The sequence below is a fragment of the Prionailurus viverrinus genome, chromosome D1, assembly GCF_022837055.1.
Source record: "Prionailurus viverrinus isolate Anna chromosome D1, UM_Priviv_1.0, whole genome shotgun sequence".
NCBI classification, from domain to species: domain Eukaryota; kingdom Metazoa; phylum Chordata; class Mammalia; order Carnivora; family Felidae; genus Prionailurus; species Prionailurus viverrinus.
The window spans coordinates 39,079,187-39,097,287 of record NC_062570.1 but is presented as its reverse complement, the minus strand read 5'-3'; the positions used below and the strand labels follow the sequence as shown (position 1 = coordinate 39,097,287).

The 18,101-nt window shown below is 45.2% G+C and overlaps 1 protein-coding gene across 5 annotated transcripts in view; it reads left to right on the top strand.

Moving 5' to 3' along the window:
• AMOTL1 (angiomotin like 1) overlaps nucleotides 1-18,101 on the top strand; it is a 130,785-nt gene that overhangs the window by 39,640 nt on the left and 73,044 nt on the right. The window contains exon 2 of one of the 5 annotated variants that reach the window (XM_047878358.1): nucleotides 9,524-9,594. The exons of 3 other annotated variants lie outside the window; for them this stretch is intronic. The gene's annotated coding sequence lies outside the window, so the exon portion shown is untranslated. Of the gene's footprint in view, nucleotides 1-9,523; nucleotides 9,595-17,035; nucleotides 17,112-18,101 lie in introns of those variants that run through there. One more of the 5 variants, XM_047878361.1, reaches the window with a different exon arrangement.

Genomic DNA, 18,101 nt, shown 5'->3' with positions numbered 1-18,101 from the left:
CCCCTGAACCTCATCTCTGGAGGCTCATTTCATTTGGAGGGTGGGTCAGCGAGGCATTTGGGGTATGCCGGGAGTAGGTAGAGTTTACCAGGTTAGCAGGCTCTTACAGGAGGCTGTTCCCAGGGATGTTTGTGGCCTTGATTCCGTTCCTGGGATTCTCCCAGGTCCTTGAGAGAAGCAAATGGAAACGCCAGTGCAGAGTTAGCACTGAGAGGTTCTCCTGGGGAGATCTCGAGCCAGCCTGGACTCCTCCGCCTTGGGTCTGTTCCACTGTTGAACCAGCCTTTGTCAGTGCAAGGGGAAGGGGGGGGGGGGTGTGTGGCGGGCCTTTGCTCATCCCCGCCGGTGTCTGGGCTTGCTCAGATACCGTTCCACACTGCATCATCCTAACTGTTGCCTCCTTCGAAAGTTCTGTACACTGTAAGGTTCCTTTCCCTGCCTCACATCCGGGTCCCTGTGGTCGGCTTCCCAAATCCGTCTGGCGTGCCTCACCTTCCTTTGCACATCTACACCCCAGCTAGTGAGGCGCTATTACCCGGGAACCCGTGCTTGCCACACAGCAGGTCTTCCTGCTTCTGTTGTTTCGCACCTCTTCTCATCTACCCTGTCTTTCGCTTCTTTCCTCCACCCTTCTCGGAACAGGCAGAGCAAGAACAAGGATGATAGATATCTTGTCTTCCGGCTGCTGTGCTTCTCGCCTTAGGTGGGGCTGTGCTGTGCCCTGTGGCCCTGGGCCAGGGAGGAAGGAGGCATCTCACATGTACCTGCTGCTTCTCAGCCGTAAGGGCTGCTCTGGGTAGTGTGACCCCGGAACGTGACCCCCGAAGGCAGGTGTGAGACAGGCCTTTCCCTTCCGGACAGGAACTGCACCCTGAAGGCCTCTGGGCACCAAGTTTCTTCTGAGTAAGCTCCCTCTGTCTGGGGGGTTGAGGGAAAGGGGTAGGTGTGAAATTCTCTGGCAAGGCCCTGTTTCCCAAGGGACCAGTCTCTAACTATCGCTGCAGTTTGGTTGATTGCTCACACTGGTGATGTGGGAAGAAGGGCCTCTAAGATCGCCTGCCTGGGATCTTGTTTTTGAACAATGGGCTTTAAAAGAGGAGGAGAAATAGACAAGGTGCTCTCAGAATTTTGGAAACCAGTGGATGCGGTACCTAGGAGATAGCATTAAATTCACAGCGGAGTGCATGTAACACCAATTTAGCTCCTTTGTCTAGAAGAGTGGAAGGAAATGCCTTCTGAAATCACAGTAGCTTAAATTAAGAGACCTGGGGAAGTAATGTAAACAGCATCACAAACCTTAAATGTAATGGGAGTGTCAGAAAAGCAGGAGGTTTGCTAAAGGACATGACCCTTTAGGAAACCTGATAGACTGGCCTGATAGATCATACATGAGCGGCAGGGGCATGAAAAGTGGGGAGTACGTTTACTTGAGCTGACTTTGAGATTTGATCCTGTAAAATATTCATCCAAACAAAAAATTAAGACTATAAGATCTAAAAAGGTCTACTCTGAGATATGGATTATCTCAGTCCCGAGCTTAGAAGTAAAATTTTCTGAAAGTCTGAAGTTTCTTACCTTCAACTTTCTCCAAAATGGATTCTGGGAATTGGGAGACAACAATTGGAATGAATGCAGATATTAACATTTTAATAGCCTCTGTTAAGTGACTAAGATCACTTTATTAGTTTAAGAAGGTACAATGTGTTATGTGTAATTAAACTTGCTCGTAAAGTGAACAGATTTTGTAGTGTTAAGTTTCGTAGTTAGGCAGTAGTCACGAATCTTCTAATTGAAACTGCTTTGAAATATTTTCAGCTTCTCTTAAGGAAGGTACATGTTGAACCTCAGGGATCATGACATTTCTCATTTTGGGGCAGACTATACATTAGGCAGACATTGGGATGCAGAGCCTTGAGTGACTCTGGACCACGCAAGTCCATACTGAGGTGGAGCATTTGCTACAGTGGAAAGATGCAGTCCTCCGTCTGCCATTTGAGGCTCTGTCACGTGCCTGGAGCTGGACTAGGCCTGGGATATCTGCCCTCTGCGCCCATGGAATTTATATTCTACAAGGCATGTAATGGAGTGCGGTGTTCGAAAACAGAAGGCAAATGAACTGCGTTTGTTCTGCTAGGAGGACAAGAAACAATTTATAATCGCCTTCCAAGGATTTTATCTTCACCGTGAGCTGATTAAGAGGGAGTGGGTTTAAATTACAGATACCATGACTTCTAGAAGCAGGGGAAGAGTTCCCTGATGGGGAGCTTGGGAGGACATGAGGGTTATAGATGCAACCAAGGAATTACGAGAAGCGCGGGGGTGTCTCATTCTAGAAATCTCTTTACATTGAGCGAGTGCGGTTTAGTGTCCTGCAGGATTGTGGGAGGTGGGTCTAATGGCACGGCGGTGTTCATCTGCGGAGCTTTTGAGGAACTTCAGGAAGCTCGCGTGGCTGGAATGGTAGCTGGCGCACATAACCAGGACCAGATCAGAGTCAGTAGGTTCTCCCAGCTGAGGGAGAGGAGCCTTTGGACAGCTACCAGGTGGGGGTGTGGCAGGGGGGTCATCGGAGACACGTTCTGTGGCGGCAGCGCAGACTGTGTCTACATTTGCCTTTCAGTTTCCTCTTTGATTTGAGGGGGCTGTACAATCTGGGAAGAACAGTGGAAAATTAGTGCTAATTATGCATGATGATTTGTTTGCAAAGTCTGCCTTAATCATGTAGAAAAAGTATTTAGGACTCCATGATGTGCCGTTTGCTCGTTCAGTTTAAGAAGTTAAAAAAACAAAACAAAAACCCGGACTCTTAATTCTGTTTATCCTGCAACTTTTCTGAATTCGTGTCAATTTTTTTTTTTTTTTTTGGTGGAATCTTTAGGGTTTTCTCTATATAGTATCTTACCATCTGCACATAGTAACAGTTTTACTTCTTATCAACTTGGATGCCTTTTATTTCTTTTTCTTGCCTGATTGCTGCAGCAAGGACTTCCAGTACCGTATTGAATAAAAGTGGTCAGAGAGAGGACATTCTTGTCTTTTTCCTGATCTTAGAGGAAAAGCTCTCAGTTTTTCACCATTGAGTGCAATGTGTTGATCAATAACTATATATCTCCATTAAACAAAGTTTACAACTCATCAATACAGCAGTGAAATCCATGCTTACAGTGATGACCTTTGTGTTTGATTCAGACCTGAGATTCTCAGTCTCCGGAAACGTTCCTTATGGAACATTCACCGTGGAGCAGGAGGAGAGGTTTATTTCTTCTTATTTGTAATGCTTAGAAGAGAGGACAAATCGTACTCACTCCCCTGTAACCTCCTAATAAGTGTCCCCTTGTCCTTCTGGCTGAAGAGGAGTTTCCCTAGGCAGCTGAGGGTATTCAGGTTAGAGCCTGGTACCTGATACCTTCTCCAGGTCTACCTAGCCCTTGACTTGTATGCCTAGGTGGTAGACAAGTTAGGAATTTTGGAAGAGCCTTTGGATAATACCATGTATTCTTTCATTTTGGTCTGTGATAGTAGGACGCACCATTAAGCTTATTTTCAGAGAAATTGTATATATATTTTTTTAATTTTTTTTTTAACATTTATTCGTTTTTGAGAGACAGTTTGTGAGTGGGAGAGGGGCAGAGAGAGAGGGAGTCACAGAATCTGAAGCAGGCTCTAGGCTCTGAGCTGTCAGCACAGCTAACAGAGATCATGACCTGAGCTGAAGTCAGACGCTTAACCAACTGAGACACCCAGGCGCCCTGAGAAATTGTATATTTTTTAAATGCTTATTTTTGAGAGAGAGAGAGAGAGAGAAAAAGTGTGAGCGGGGGAGGGGCAGAGAGAGAGGGGGACAGAAGATCTGAAGCAGACTCTTTGCTGACAGCAGACAGGCTGATGCGGGGCTCCAGTGCACCAACTGTGAGATCATGACCTGAGACAAAGTCAGATGCTTAATGGGTTGAGCCACCCAGGTGCCCTGGAGAAATTGTATATTTTAAGGCTTCTCAACCTAAGTGCTTAGAAAATTGAAAGTGTAATTTTAGTCTAGTTTGTCAATCAGCTGAACAGTCTGACAAAACTTTAAATGTCTTCATCTTTGATCTGCTTGAGCATCTTGCTGTTTTTAAAAAGCTCACGGATTTGATCATTTCTTGAAAGGGAATTTTATATCGTTGATTCCTGTTCCATTTCCCCACTCCGATTTAAAAAAAAAAAAAAGCTAAAATTTACTGAGCACTTATTATGTGCTGGAATACCATTCATAGCCCTTTGCATTATCGTATGTAATCTTTATAACGGCCCTAAGTAGGAGGTCCAATTACTGTCTCCCTTAACTGATAAGGTGAAAGGAAGCAAGAAGTTAACTCATTTGCTCACAGAGCCTGGATTCTTAGATTGTTTAAGAAGCAGATTTGCCAAAACAAATCAAAACAAATTGGCCCGTTTTTCCCCCTTTCCATTTGGTGGCTGTTGTCTCCTCTACCTTTGTTGTTTCTTTAAATCTTTTAATACTTTGGTCTTTTGGCTTAATAGCATCACTGTCTTCTCTTCCGTCATCATGTCTTAACATCCTTCCTTTTGTCCCAGCATTGCCTGACTTCCTGCCGGGCAAGTTATTACAGTTTCTTTTCTCCACACCTCCTAAAAGTAATCTCATGGAGCCTTGTCCTCTAGGGAAATATCATTGTTGATTTGTATTCCCTTTTATAAAAATCCCTCAAGGGCAAGAAGGTGTATTCACGGGCAGGTGTTTTCTAGAGAGGCTGCCGCCTCTCCTCTGATACATTTTCTTTAGTTATTGGAGTCCGTTGGTCTGACAGGTAGAGTTCAAGCCGTGCTTCACATCAAAGGGTCTCTGTGTGCCTTCAAGGCTCCCCACTTCCAGGGGCCGCAGGCACCTCTCTTTGCCCAGGCGGGGAGGCAACTCCCTCTCAGTTATAGCTGGTTTTGCAGCCATTTTCATCTTAACGTTCTTTTTCAGTTTCATGACTTTTGGTCCCTTCCCCACAGAAGAGGCTATAGAATGGAAAGCTATGTTTCTCAAAGTGTGCTCCCTGGAACCCTGGGGGGTTCCTGAGATCAAAACACGATCTTCATAATAACACGAAGACACATGACCACCGTACTGACATTTGTACTGATGGTACGAAAGCAGTGCTGGGGAGAACTTTGCATGGATCAAGGCAAGGGCACTGACTGTACCAGTGGTCTGTCTGCCCCTTACCAGAACACACGGTAGTCAATCTCCAACATCAGGTGCACCTTTTTAATGCCTCGCATGATGAAATGGAAAGCACACAGGATGTGCTCCTGCTGCAAACTGAGGTGGGGAGCTTAGCTAAAGGCTCTTCTTGTGGGACGCCATTTGTAGTTGAGAGAATGACCCACAAACCATGGTAATTCCGAGTTCTTGGTTTATTGGGTATTTGCTAGATGTTTTCTCAAAAACGAGTGAAGGGAGCCTTCACTTTAAGAAAACCAATGGACACTCTTTGTTGCCAGTGATAAAACTCAGGCTTTCCAGTAAAAACTGGAATTTTGGAAAACTTGGATTTGCCACTGTGCACTTGACAACTTCCTAAAATGCCAAAGACTTTCCTGACGATTGCAATCCATTGTATATTAACAAAGGTGATTTTGTTGATATGACATACTTGAAAAATTTGCATGTGTGGAGGATTTGCATGGTGCAGTGAACCATGATTTTCCAAATGACCAATGTATGAAATTATGAAATCATGGAAAAGAGAACTCCCTCCAAAGTGAGAGATGGACCAGTAGATTTTAATGTACTAGAATATAGAGGAATATCCAAGGCAGGATCACTGATACAGTTTTATAGTTCACACTGCAACCACCTTTAAGAAATTAGTACTTGTTGGGGCACCTGGGTGGCTCAGTCAGTTAAGCGTCTGACTTCAGCTCAGGTCATGATCTCATGGTTCATGAGTTCGAGCCCCATGTCGGGCTCTGTGCTGACAGCTCTGTCTCTCTGTGTCTCTCAAAAATGAATAAACATTAAAAAAAAAAAAAGAAATTAGTACTTGTTGACTTTTGGTGTAGCTTCAAAGAACAGTCACAATTATCTGGAATGGCTATCATAATACTCCTCCTTTTTCCAATTACATGTTCGAATGAGGCCACATTTCCTTGATCTTCTCCAATAAAAATCCTACAACAATAGATTGACAGCAGGAACAGATATGAAAATCCAGCAGTCTAGTAAGCCTTACCTTAAAGAAATTTGCAAAATTGTAAAATAATACTGTTCGCACTGCCTTTTGTCTTAGAAATGAGTTTTCATAAAAATGTTTCGTGTAACTGAGAATGGGTCCACTATTGTTGTTTTGAAATGAATTAGCATATATTTTAAGATTTCTCAGTTTCCATTTCTGATATGGTAAGGAGGGATAGATACAGCTTACAGAAACAAAAGCTTATTGGGTCCTCTGTAAAGAGGTCCTGAAACGAAAAAGTTTGAAGACCGTTGGTGTAGTGGTAAACACTGCACGCTCTGGGGCCAGACCATCTGGGTTTGAATCCTGGTTTTGCCCTTTACTAATTGTGCAAGTTATCCTCAGTGCCTTAGTTTCTGCACCTGAGAAGTGAGGATAATCCTCGTAGAGTTGTGAATGCCACGAAATCAGTGTGTATGCGTTCTTTTAGACCTAGGGAGAAACTATGTAGCTCTTGACAGATTGTTTTAGAGAGGTCCATGATCCAAAGCATTGAGGCCTAAGAGAAGAAAGAGGTAAGCATAGCCCCTTAGCGCAGTTACAGATCTAGGTGTGCGTGTCCCGAGACGGACCTGAACACTGGTGTCCCTGCTCGCCAGTCCGTGCTACCTTGAGCTTGCCTGCATCACCGCATTGGGCCACTGTTGGGCAGTTGTCTGCCTTAGAAGTCTGGCCTGGCAGATTTGGATTCCCATACCGGGCACTATCTTTCCCCTGGCAGATGCTTAATGTCACAGATGTTTGTGGAATGAATGAGTGAATGAAAGCACGGACGGATGGATTGACAGATGGATGAATTAGTGAGTACTTCTGCATTTTGCTGCCAATCAAGTTCACCAGACCCATGATCTTTTGTAACGTGTAGGAATTAAAAGAAACCAAATACTACCACAAGTACCTAGGTGTTTTAAAATACCGCTTAAATTCCGCGGAATGCTTTGGAACAGTCAAAACCGAATTTGCATCTCAGCCTTATGGCTGTGAGCTGTGTGACCCAGAGCGTGTCATTTATGTTTATGTTTAGGTAAAAAGGAGATAATGAGGCCTAATTCTCAGAGATGTGAGAATTACCTGAGATAATGTTGGTACCATGTATTGCTCGATGAATGTTATGTTCTATGCCTTCCTTCCCTGTAAAATTAGCTGCTTATCTTACATGACTGTGACGTAGTGGCTGTGTGATTTTTTGAGTTTCAGATTTAGCAAGCATTTGCCTTGTAATATGGTAGGCATTTTCTCAGGCTTTATCTTATCATGTGGAATTAGATATCTTTGTTTTTATTTTTTTTTAAATGTTTATTTATTTTTGAGAGAGACAGAGAGGCAGAGCGCGAGCAGGGGAGGGGCAGAGAGAGAAGGGAGACACAGAATCCGAAGCAGGCTCCAGGCTCTGAGCTGTCAGCACAGAGCCCGATGCGGGCCTCAAACCCACAGACAGTGAGCTCATGACCTGAGCCGAAGTTGGCCGCTTAACTCACTGAGCCACCCAGGTGCCCCTGGATGTATTTTTTGGTATAATCGCTTTATTGTATTTTTAGAACAATACTTGAGATGTAGCTGAAATAGCCATATTCCCTTACCTGGTCATTCAGGTTAGCAATTAGAAGGGCACTACAATTGCTGACTTTACTCTGAATTTATGAAAAAGTAACACATTTACACAAAGAATTCTTTACCAGAAGAACCGATTCAGGTTGATTGGTTTGTTTGTTTTAGGAAGAGTTGTTTACTCATCTGTTTGCGTTCATCAGATCCGTCATGTTTTGGCTTCAAGTGTGATTGATGGACAAGATTTCAGTTTATCACAACTTTTTTGGAGTGCATGTGTCATATCAGAACTTGTATGGCAGAGAAGCGTAAGCCTCCTAGACGTGACTCTGTATTCAAATCAGCTGTCAAGTGAGGCCAAAATACATTTGGTCTGCACATGTGGAGATCCCGACAGGCCTGACATGGAGCTTGGAAGTGACATTTTTTTTTTTTAATTTTTTTTTTAACGTTTACTTATTTTTGAGACAGAGAGAGACAGAGCATGAACGGGGGAGGGTCAGAGAGAGAGGGAGACACAGAATCTCAAACAGGGTCCAGGCTCTGAGCAGTCAGCACAGAGCCCGACGCGGGGCTCGAACTCATGGGGACTGCGAGATCGTGACCTGAGCCGAAGTCGGACGCTTAACCAACGGAGCCACCCAGGCGCCCCTGGAAGTGACATTTTTAACACGTAGCACAGGCGACTGACACAGCACAGCCTTGGGATCCACTGTTAAAGTGGAGACACCATCGTGAAACTTAATATGTGGTCAACGGAAGGGATGGGGAGGGGTAGCTTCATCAAGTGCCTTGGTGTTCTGGTGATTGGCAGAGAGCGTGCTATTATTACTTGAAGCTTTTGTGAAAAAGAGCACAAATGAAATAGTTCTGGATGCTTCTCTGCCTCATATAGTCCGAGAAAAACTTTCCCAGTACCTTTCCCCATTGCCCACAAGCAAGAGCGTATCATTAAAACTCTCCTGATTTAAAATTAAAAAAAAAAAATTTTTTTTTAATTTATTTTTGAGAGAGAGACAGAGTGTGAGTGGGGGAGGAGCAGAGAGAGAGAGGGAGACACAGAATCCGAAGCAGGCTCCAGGCTCTGAGCTGTCAGCACAGAGCCCGATGTGGGGCTCGAACATCCTGAAGTCAGACGCTTACCGACTGAGCCATCCAGGCGCCCCAAAACTCTCCTGATTTTAATGTAAGAAATTAGTCAGGAAAAGAGGACTCAGAATTAAGTGTGCGTTATTGCGGAATTTTTGGAAGGCAGAATGACGCTGCAAAAAAAGCTTTGATTTTGTCTGTGCTGCTGGCTAGCTCTGGGCCTCTGGGCATTACTTAACCACTGTGAGCCTAGTCCCTATCTACAAAACGGAAATAGGGTGTTGACAATTACACATGATGATTTTTATATCGTCCCTACACTCAATGGGCCCTCAACAAGTGGTAGCTCCTTCTACTGTTGATTATACTCTTATTACTAAAGGGATGTTCAGTTTTGGGGGAACATTGGTTGATTTGAATTATCGTGTCCAGTTATGAGTCAACATTGACTCCTGAGGGAGGTGAGCACAAGAAGACACAGTGAGTATTAAGGAGACGGGGAGGGCGGTGGAAGGAACCTGATGGCAGGTCTGAGCTGCTCTTGTCCTCTGTGGCTCAGAGAGGGAGCCTTGAGAAGCATAATTATGCATTCATGTTGCCATCTTGTGTCTTGGGGTTTATTTTAAGGTTTCTCATCCTGTTTGTTTTCCTTTGTTCAGAAAAGATTAAGTACTTACTGTCTGCCTGCAGTGATAGAAACACATTTGAAAGCAATGGAGCTCACATGCCAGTAAGTTTTTTTTTTTTCCAATGGGAACATAATGTATGCCAGGGCCACCCAAAAGAATACGTTTCTGGTCCTGAAATTGATTAAAGATTATTGAAGTTTCACTTATTTAATTAAATATAGGGCTTATTTATTAAAACGCACCCGAGTGCATAGTTCTAGAGATCGACTATATACTGTAGTGCCTGTAGCTAACAATACTGTATTTTTTATGCTTAAAACATGCTAAGAGGGTAGATAGTATGTTAAATATTCTTATCACACGCACACATATTAATAAAGGAGGTGGGAGAGGACTTAGAGAGGTGATGGGTATATCTGTGGTCTCGATGATGGTGACGGCTTCATGTGTGGATGCTTACCCCCAAACTCGACAAGTTGTCTATGTTAAATGTGTACATTTTTAAATTATCCATTTTTTTTTAAAAATATTTATTTTGAGAGAGAGAGAGAGAGAGAGAGAGAGAGAGAGCAGGAGAGGGACAGGGGGAGAGGGAGAGAGAGAATCCCAAGCAGGTCCCATGCTGCCAGTGCAGAGCCCGACGCTGGGTTCGATTTCATGAACCGAGAGATCATAACCTGAGCCAAAATCAAGAGTCGAACGCTTAATCCACTGAGCCACCCAGATGCCCCTAAACATGTACATCATTTTCAATGTCAAGCATATCTTGATAAAAAAAATTTTTTTAAGTTATCTGAAGTAAAGAATTTCTGGAGTCCAGGTACTTCTAGTTTTAGATAGGTTAACTACCAAATATATCTACCTGAAATAAAAATTATGATATTATGTACAATTTGAGTCAAGGTAGTTAACCAGCCTTTGGATTTTATGTTAAAATCCAAAATTAAAAGATGATTTTCTCTTTGGAGATAAAATCTTTTTCTCATGGGATACTCATGTGTACTTGTGGTGACTCTGCGTGATAGGTAGGGACTAGGATGATTCCTTCTTATGGTGGGTGACTGGGCACCCCCAGAGAGAGGTCTGTTGACTCTGGTCCTGCTCCCAGACCTTTTGAAGAAGCACGCGCCAAAGCCTGCATTTAGGGCACAGTCCCAGGACACAGGGCTCACCTGCAGGGGTTGAGCAGAATGAAAGAGCACCTTCCTCTAAGAGCTGGCTTGTGTTCTCCCTGTGCAGACTCCCTGTGATGTCACTTCAGAATCGTGGACAGAGCCCCTACAGGAAATGGATCATAGTATGCTTGTAATTAACGTGTTTTAGCACTAGGTGGCTTTCTCTCGTTTTTGTTCCCCAGTAGCTTTTACCAAGCCTCGGTCTCCTGATTGGTTTGAAAGAGACAGAATCATCTTTGAGCTACTTTCTGTAGAATTAAGAATATGCTTATAACTGGTTATTTAAAAATGTATCTTAATTCCATCAATATATATTTATTGAGTGCCCGTTATGTGCTAGAAACTAGCATGTACTGTGAACATACGCAGATGATTCATTGATTCAATAAACGTGTTTGGAGCTCTTACTGTGATTTTATTTCTGCTAGATACTGGAGAGACAAAGGTGAATAAGATATGGTCTTCTGCTGCTGATCAACTTACGAGCTAACAGGGAGAGAAAAAGACGAACTAAATACATAGGCAGTTTAATAGTGGCAGAAACATGCATGGAATGTGATGGGAGCACAGATGAGTGGCATATAAACATTCGGGGGCAAGAAGTAGGTGACTTCCCAGAGGAAGTGGCAGTAGATAGAGCTTCAGAAAACTTTCAGACAGTGTGCGCGTGCGCACACACACACACACACACACACACACACATAATTTAATGTTTATTTATTATTTAGAAAGAGAGAGAGAGCACTAGCCGGGGAGGATCAGAGAGAGAGAGGGAGTCACAGAATCCTAAGCAGGCTCTAGCCTCTGAGCTGTCAGCACAGAGCCCGGCGCAGGGCTTGAACCCACGAACTGTGAGATCATGACTTGAGTCAAAGTCAGATGCTTAACTGACTGAGCCACCCAGGCACCCCGTCAGCATACATATTTGAGCATTGAGTATGTGCCAAAGAAAAAGTTTTCCGACTTGGCAAGAAAGACCTTCCGGACGAAGGAACCTTTGAGGGATCACAAGTATTTCTTTGGGGTTTGTGCAAAGGGTATTTGGGGCAACAAGGCAGATTGTGCTAAGTCATGTAGTACTTAGGATACAGACAATGCTGAGTTTTTATGATGGGGGTCAGAACAATTAATTTTTTTTAAATGTAAGTCTCTATCAGAAGTGCTTGATTATGAGCACAAAGTGACTTCGGCTAACTTAAGCAAAAGAGGAATTTATTGGAAGTATATTAGGCAGCTCACATATTAACAGGAAGGCCCAGAAAATGGGCAGGAACCTAGGTGAAAATACACCAGGAACCCAGCCGGGGACACGGTGTTTGTCTTGTGAGGACCGATGCTCCTGGAACTCCTGGTGATACTGTTACCACAGGTAACTTACCTGCACCTTTTGTCCCTGTGTCCTTTCCTCAAGACTCACAGTCTTTGGCTAGAATATCCAGTTGACTTGAGCTTAGGCTGTTATTGCTGCTAGAACAGAGAAGGGTACTTTTGGCTTCTGTGATGGGAGCCAGAACCTACCCCCAAGGTTTACACAGTGAGTTCAGGGTTTCCTAACACTGAAAGTATTTTAGAGTATTGTGATTGACTCTCAGGAACATGCTGGGTAGTTGAATCACCTATTTTCGAAATTATTTTGCATTTCTCTAGTGTTACGAAAATAACGAACTAAAATTTAAAAAGTTTATTAAAAAGCTCCCTTAAATACTGGCTCCTGAATCGTCCTCCTCCTTACCCATATCCAAGTGACACTGAACTCTCCATTCCTTAAAGAGATGAAATACTTTCTTCTTCTTCTTTTTTTAATGTTTATTTTATTTTCGAGAGAGAGAGAGAGAAAGCACGAGCCAGGAAGGAGCAGAGAGAGAAAGAGGGAGAGAATCTCAAGCAGGCTCCACGCCACGGGCACGGAGTCCCAACACGGGGCTCCAACCCATAAACTGTGCGATCACGACCTGAGCCGTAACCAAGAGTCAGGTGCTTAGCTGACTGAGCCGCCCAGGCACCCAAGATGAAACACTTTCATGACTCAATCCCTGTGCTTCTCCTTTTACCTGGCTGTGTTGACCTCTCCTTCTTGGCACCCTCTCCTCACCCCACAGCAGGTTAATATCCTCCTCACTTTTTTCTGCTCAGCGCACCTGTCTCTTTCTTCTTGTCATTTCAGCTCGCTATCACCTCCCTAATCGACAGGTAGTGATGGATTACTTCTGGGCCCCCAAAGCTTTGTGTCCCTTTAGTCGAGCACTTACTCTGCAAGGAAATCTGGGTGTGCACGTGTGCACGTTGGTCTCCAGAACTAGAAGAGCATGATCTCCTGAGGCCAAGGACGGTCTTACTCATTTCTTGTATTTAGAGCTCCTAGCACAGTGCTCTGTTGACTGCATTGTTACTTGAAAGGGTAAGCATACATTCCGCGTTTTGGTTCCCACTGATGATGTCTCCAATATTCCCAAAAAAGCATTACCAAGTTAAGCTTGCCTTTAAAGTTATTAATCACAAGTTCCACTTTGAGAAAGTCTAAATTAAATAGCTATTAGTGTATTTATTATTTTATTTGTTCGCCACAATAGACAAGATTGGTTCCGGGGATCAGAATTCACACTGGGTGCTGAGGTGGACTTTAGGGGTTGGGAATCTTGGAAACCTTCCTCCCTCCCACCTCTCTCCATCCCCATCTTGGGTTTCAAATAATGGTTCCTTGGGTGAAAGAGATATTCCAGTGCGTGGAGATTCCTGTTTCCTGTTTAAAAACGTGTGTTGCAGGCACGTATTCCTAGAAGAGGGTGCCCTGACCTGTCCGTGCTTCTGCACTCAGGTCTCAGGCTCCTGGAGTGTGAACTGGCCAACCCACCTGGGCTAGCTGGGTTTCGCAAGAGTACTTGTGAACAGACTTGCCTTTATTTTTCAGGCACTGGTCATGGGTTCTCCAGGCCGCTTCAAAACATTGTTTCCTAGGGCATCTGTCTCCCTGAGCAGAGTATTCCACTCCCCCCGGAAAAACCTCCAGTCCTGCCAGAATCAAAAGGCTTGGTTGCTTACATTTGACTTTGAGGCGACTGGCACACTCAGCAAATTCCTTAGCTCTTTGAAAGGGAAGGTAGAGGCCACAGGATTGTTTGTTGCTATGTTTAAAATGTCTGTTACAAAGTTATAGGCGGCTAGACTAATCTAAAGGGTGAAGTGGTTTTTAAATGCATTAGGGGGTTTGGACTCCGTGGGCCTGGGAGAAAAGTTTTGGGCTTTGGGGAAAGAACACCTGGGAGTTGTTTTGCGGTTCGTGGAGGGTGTGAGGAATGGGCCTCTGGCCTGCAGGGGAAAGCAAGTGCCCCCCTCATGTTAGGGAACACTTCATGGAACATTTAAAGGAACATTCCCTCATTTAAGGAAAAGTGCAAGGGGTCATGGGGAACTCCCGGAGACTGGCTTTGGGGGGATCTTTGACCTTTCCCTTAAACTTGGGCCCATTCCAGAAGACGGTGCCGTGTTCTGCATCGGCCAGCAAGGAGTAGGAGGGGTATCCCTTGCACATCCTCCTTGCAGAAAGTGGCAAGTATGTGGGTGGTGCCTGCCTTCCAGCTTCCCCAGGACGGTAGCACCAGGCTATATTAAATGGCTGCTATAAAATACGAGACAGTTGGAGGGCACCTGTGTGGCTCAGTTTGTTAAGCGTCTGACTCTTGATCTCAGCTCAGGTCTTGATCTTGGGGTCTTGAGTTCAAGCCCCACCCAGCGTTGGAGCCTCTTACAAAAAAAAAAAAAGAAAGCAGTTGATGCTTAAATGCTAAGTTGTGAGCTCACATCATAACTGGTACCATAGGTGAGGGAAGGAAGGCCAGTGTGTGTGTATGTGTGTGGGGGGGTGTCTACAGGAGGTGGAGTGAAGAGGTTTGTTGGGGTGAACCGTAAAGGACCTGGGGAGAGGAGTGTGCAGGCAGAAGGCATTCCTGGCTGGAACCTGGAAAATGGGGGTGACATGGTCACGGGACGCTGGGATGCTGAGTAGAGCACCCAGGCTGTTGACAGCAGAGGAGCAGCCAGATGGCAGGCGGCCTTGAAAACGAAGCAAAATTTGAACTTGAGACCCTCGCCAAAACAGTTATGTGCAAGCTAGTGGCCTTCCAGAAGTGGGATTTGAGGACAGGAGCTTTCCTAGTTCTGTGAGTGTTGGATGAAGATAGGGTGGCAATTTGAGCGTCCTCCGGTGTTTAAACGCAAAGGACACTTCTGAGCCTGTTACATTAGCCTCTTGACAGATTCACGATCTGATCTTAGGGAAGGAACTAGCTACAATGGAGGTGGAGCAGATGAGAGGCGATCGCCAGGTTTCTGTGCCCCGTGCCCACCCCAGAAGACTCACTTCATTTTACCTTAATTCATTTTAACTTCGACAGTGATGCCCTTTGTTAGTGCTGTATTGAGTAAGGAAAACAAAAAGTCTTGTTCAGGGTCACATTACCTAAAGGCCTCTGGACGGTTACAGAGAAAGTAACAGCATAAAACCATAATGGGAAGGAAGCTTCAGCACTTTTAGAAATAAGCAGTCACGCTCATAGAAGCAAAAGATTCTTCTTGTCGACACGTGACATGCAGGGTTTGTAAAGAAGAAGGGACCGTTCTTGGTGAGATGGATCACAGTCACTATGAGGCAGGAATGGTGACCCCTCAAAGCAGAATTCCAGAACCTCACCCTTTGTGGAGTGCAGCACGAACAGATCCCTGGCTTTCCTTCAGGGCACGAGCCATATAGGAGCTGCCAGAAGGGGACCCTGTAGTCGGGGGACTCCTTTACACTGGCCTTAGCTGGTTTTCCATCGCTTTTGCCAGCTTCCCCATGCAGACTAAAGCTGTCAGTGATAATTCTGGGACAAGGACTGGTTTGAAAGAAGCAGGTGACTGCAAATTGGTAAGTCAGGAGGACCCGGTGTGGAAACAGTCTTTATGAAGCCCGTGGTGCTGCGGCGTGTGCCTATCACACACCTTGGAGCAGGATCCTTGATTGGCTGCGTGCTGCCCTAAAATACGCCCTGTTCCTGAGCCCCTGGGCCGGAGCCACGCCCTAGAGGCGGGGCTTCCTGGGTGGGTGTGGTACCTGGGAGTGCCTGTGGCTTCTCCTAGTTTTGCTCCTGGGTGTAGAGAACGCTAACAAAGCCAACAGCATTCCCCCTCATATGTTGTCCTATGTCGTGTAACATAAGTCACACGTTTACTTCCAGTTTTTCATGTCAGAGAGCCTTGACCCCATTGGGTAGATCTTGTACCCTGCGTTTCGCATAAGAAAACAGACCCGCTCTGTGCCATAAAGAGTTCCTAGTGGAGATTCTGAACTTCAATAGGCAGGGAAGGATTACGTGTCTGTGGGATTAAGGGCGAGGCCTCCCTTGCATTTTTGCTCTGCAGCCCAGCAATCTGATGCAGACCCAGTGACACACATTCTTGTCATTTTACCTTGTCTTATAGGTGACGAAGCCACAAATAGCAAGAGCCCTGTAGGGTATGTCAGTGCTGGGAGCTTCTCTTGGTTCTCTCGGTGGAGCTATGATACCAGGCCTGTCTGCCTGCCAGGCCGTCTGCTCATCTGCTGGGCTTTTCTTTCTTCAGCTCCTAGGAGTGGGGGCAGCGGTGGGAACGTAACTCTCCAAGAATGTGTGGGACACCCCAGCGTACAGAAAGAAAGAAGCCTTAAATGATAGTTGATATGTATCTCTATATGCTCTGTGGCCTGGAGCCCTTGAACCTGTTCTCATGTGGCAGGCCATTGGATAAAGATGTGGAAAATCAATTTGTACCATTGTTGTTACTGGGGTCAGGTTCTTGGGGCTCCACAAGGATAGAAACTTGAGGCTGGACCCCAAAATCAAAGGCACAGGCAAGGCTCTACTGGGGCTACAGCTTGAGCTGAAGGAGACTCAGCACTAACAGAGAGTGGTTAGACTGGCCCATTGGGACACAAGGGAGTAAAAGTTCTAGAGTGAAAACTCCCCCTCAGGTTCCCACTCTGGCTTAATATGCTAATGAAGGGGGGAAAGTACTTCATCTTTTCTTTTTAAAATTTGTTTATTTATTTTGAGAGAGAGAGTGTGGAAGCAGGGTAGGATCAAAGAGAGAGAGGGAGAGAGAGAATCCCAAGCAGTCTCTGCACTTTCTTTGCAGAGCCCCACGCAGGACTCGATCCCACCAACCATGAGATCATGACGTGAGTGGAAATCAAGAGTCCCTTGCTTAACTGACCGAGCCACCCAGGTGCCCCCAAACGTGTTTCATCTTGATTGGTTGGAAGGGCCTCGTCCTGATTGGTTGATATTGGCAGGCAATTCAGGCAGCTCATTGGTGCTTTTAGGAGCCAGGGTCCTCTGTTTTAAGTCCAGCTTGTACGCGGGGCCGCGTCTTGGTTCTGCTCTCTAAAAGAAGCGGTTTAACAGTAACAGCCAACAGAAGCGCCCGAGGTACATAATGTTTTCCACTTGGGGCTTGTTCTCATGGTCCCTAACTGTCTCATTGTGGTGATGAGAATGGCTTAGTGTAGAGGTTTTAATTAGGTTCTTAGGTTGCAAGCATATGTCTATACAGAAACACACACACACACACCCTGCGCACTCCTTTGTATGCATCTACACGCACACATATATACCCTTAATTAGGCCTCAGTTTCATTAGCAGCTTGCTCTCCGTTTTCATTTAAAATTTATAGTCCCGTGACTAGACGGTGTCACCCAAAGCGACATGTGCTTCCACGTGGCCGTTCCTGACCCAGATCCACTATGAGAAAACACCACTCTTTGTTTTGTTGAAGTACGTGGGTCCTCAACACCTCTCTGGCGCTGATTTGGGAGGGGGGAGCTGAGGGCGCAGAAAGGTGTTTTCGTGTTGGGGGATTTTTGCCAGTGTGCACCGTTCTCCCTCCAGCTTAGGGCATCCGAGCTTTGGCTGCACACTGGAATCGGTTGAGGAGTTTTACATACAGGTGCCTGGGCCCTATCCCCCGAGATTCCGCTTGACTAGGCCTGGAGGAAGCCTGGGTATTAGGATTTTAAAAGTTCCTCGGCAACTGTCATGGCAGCCAGGGTTGCACCCTGCGTTTCTCTAATTTTCCACCAGCATTTTCCACCTGCTGAAGTAGAAGCCAGGTCAGAATTTGCCTTGGGATCTAAGTCATCTGTGATTCTTAATTTTAGCCTGAGACTTTTAGATTTATAGATGCAGAAGATGAGGTCCAGAAAGGGGCAAGTTTCTTCCAGGGTAGTCTTTGCAGTTTGACCAAAGAGAGAACCCTGACAGGTAATGTCATAGGCATTGGAACTACAATGTTAGACTGATCTCCATGTACTACACCATTCATATTTGGTTTATATTCATCTTTAGGTTGAGAGGCACTACTACATTATTTTAGCTTTACAAGATAAATATCCTAGCTGTCAAAACGTTTCTTTTTTTCA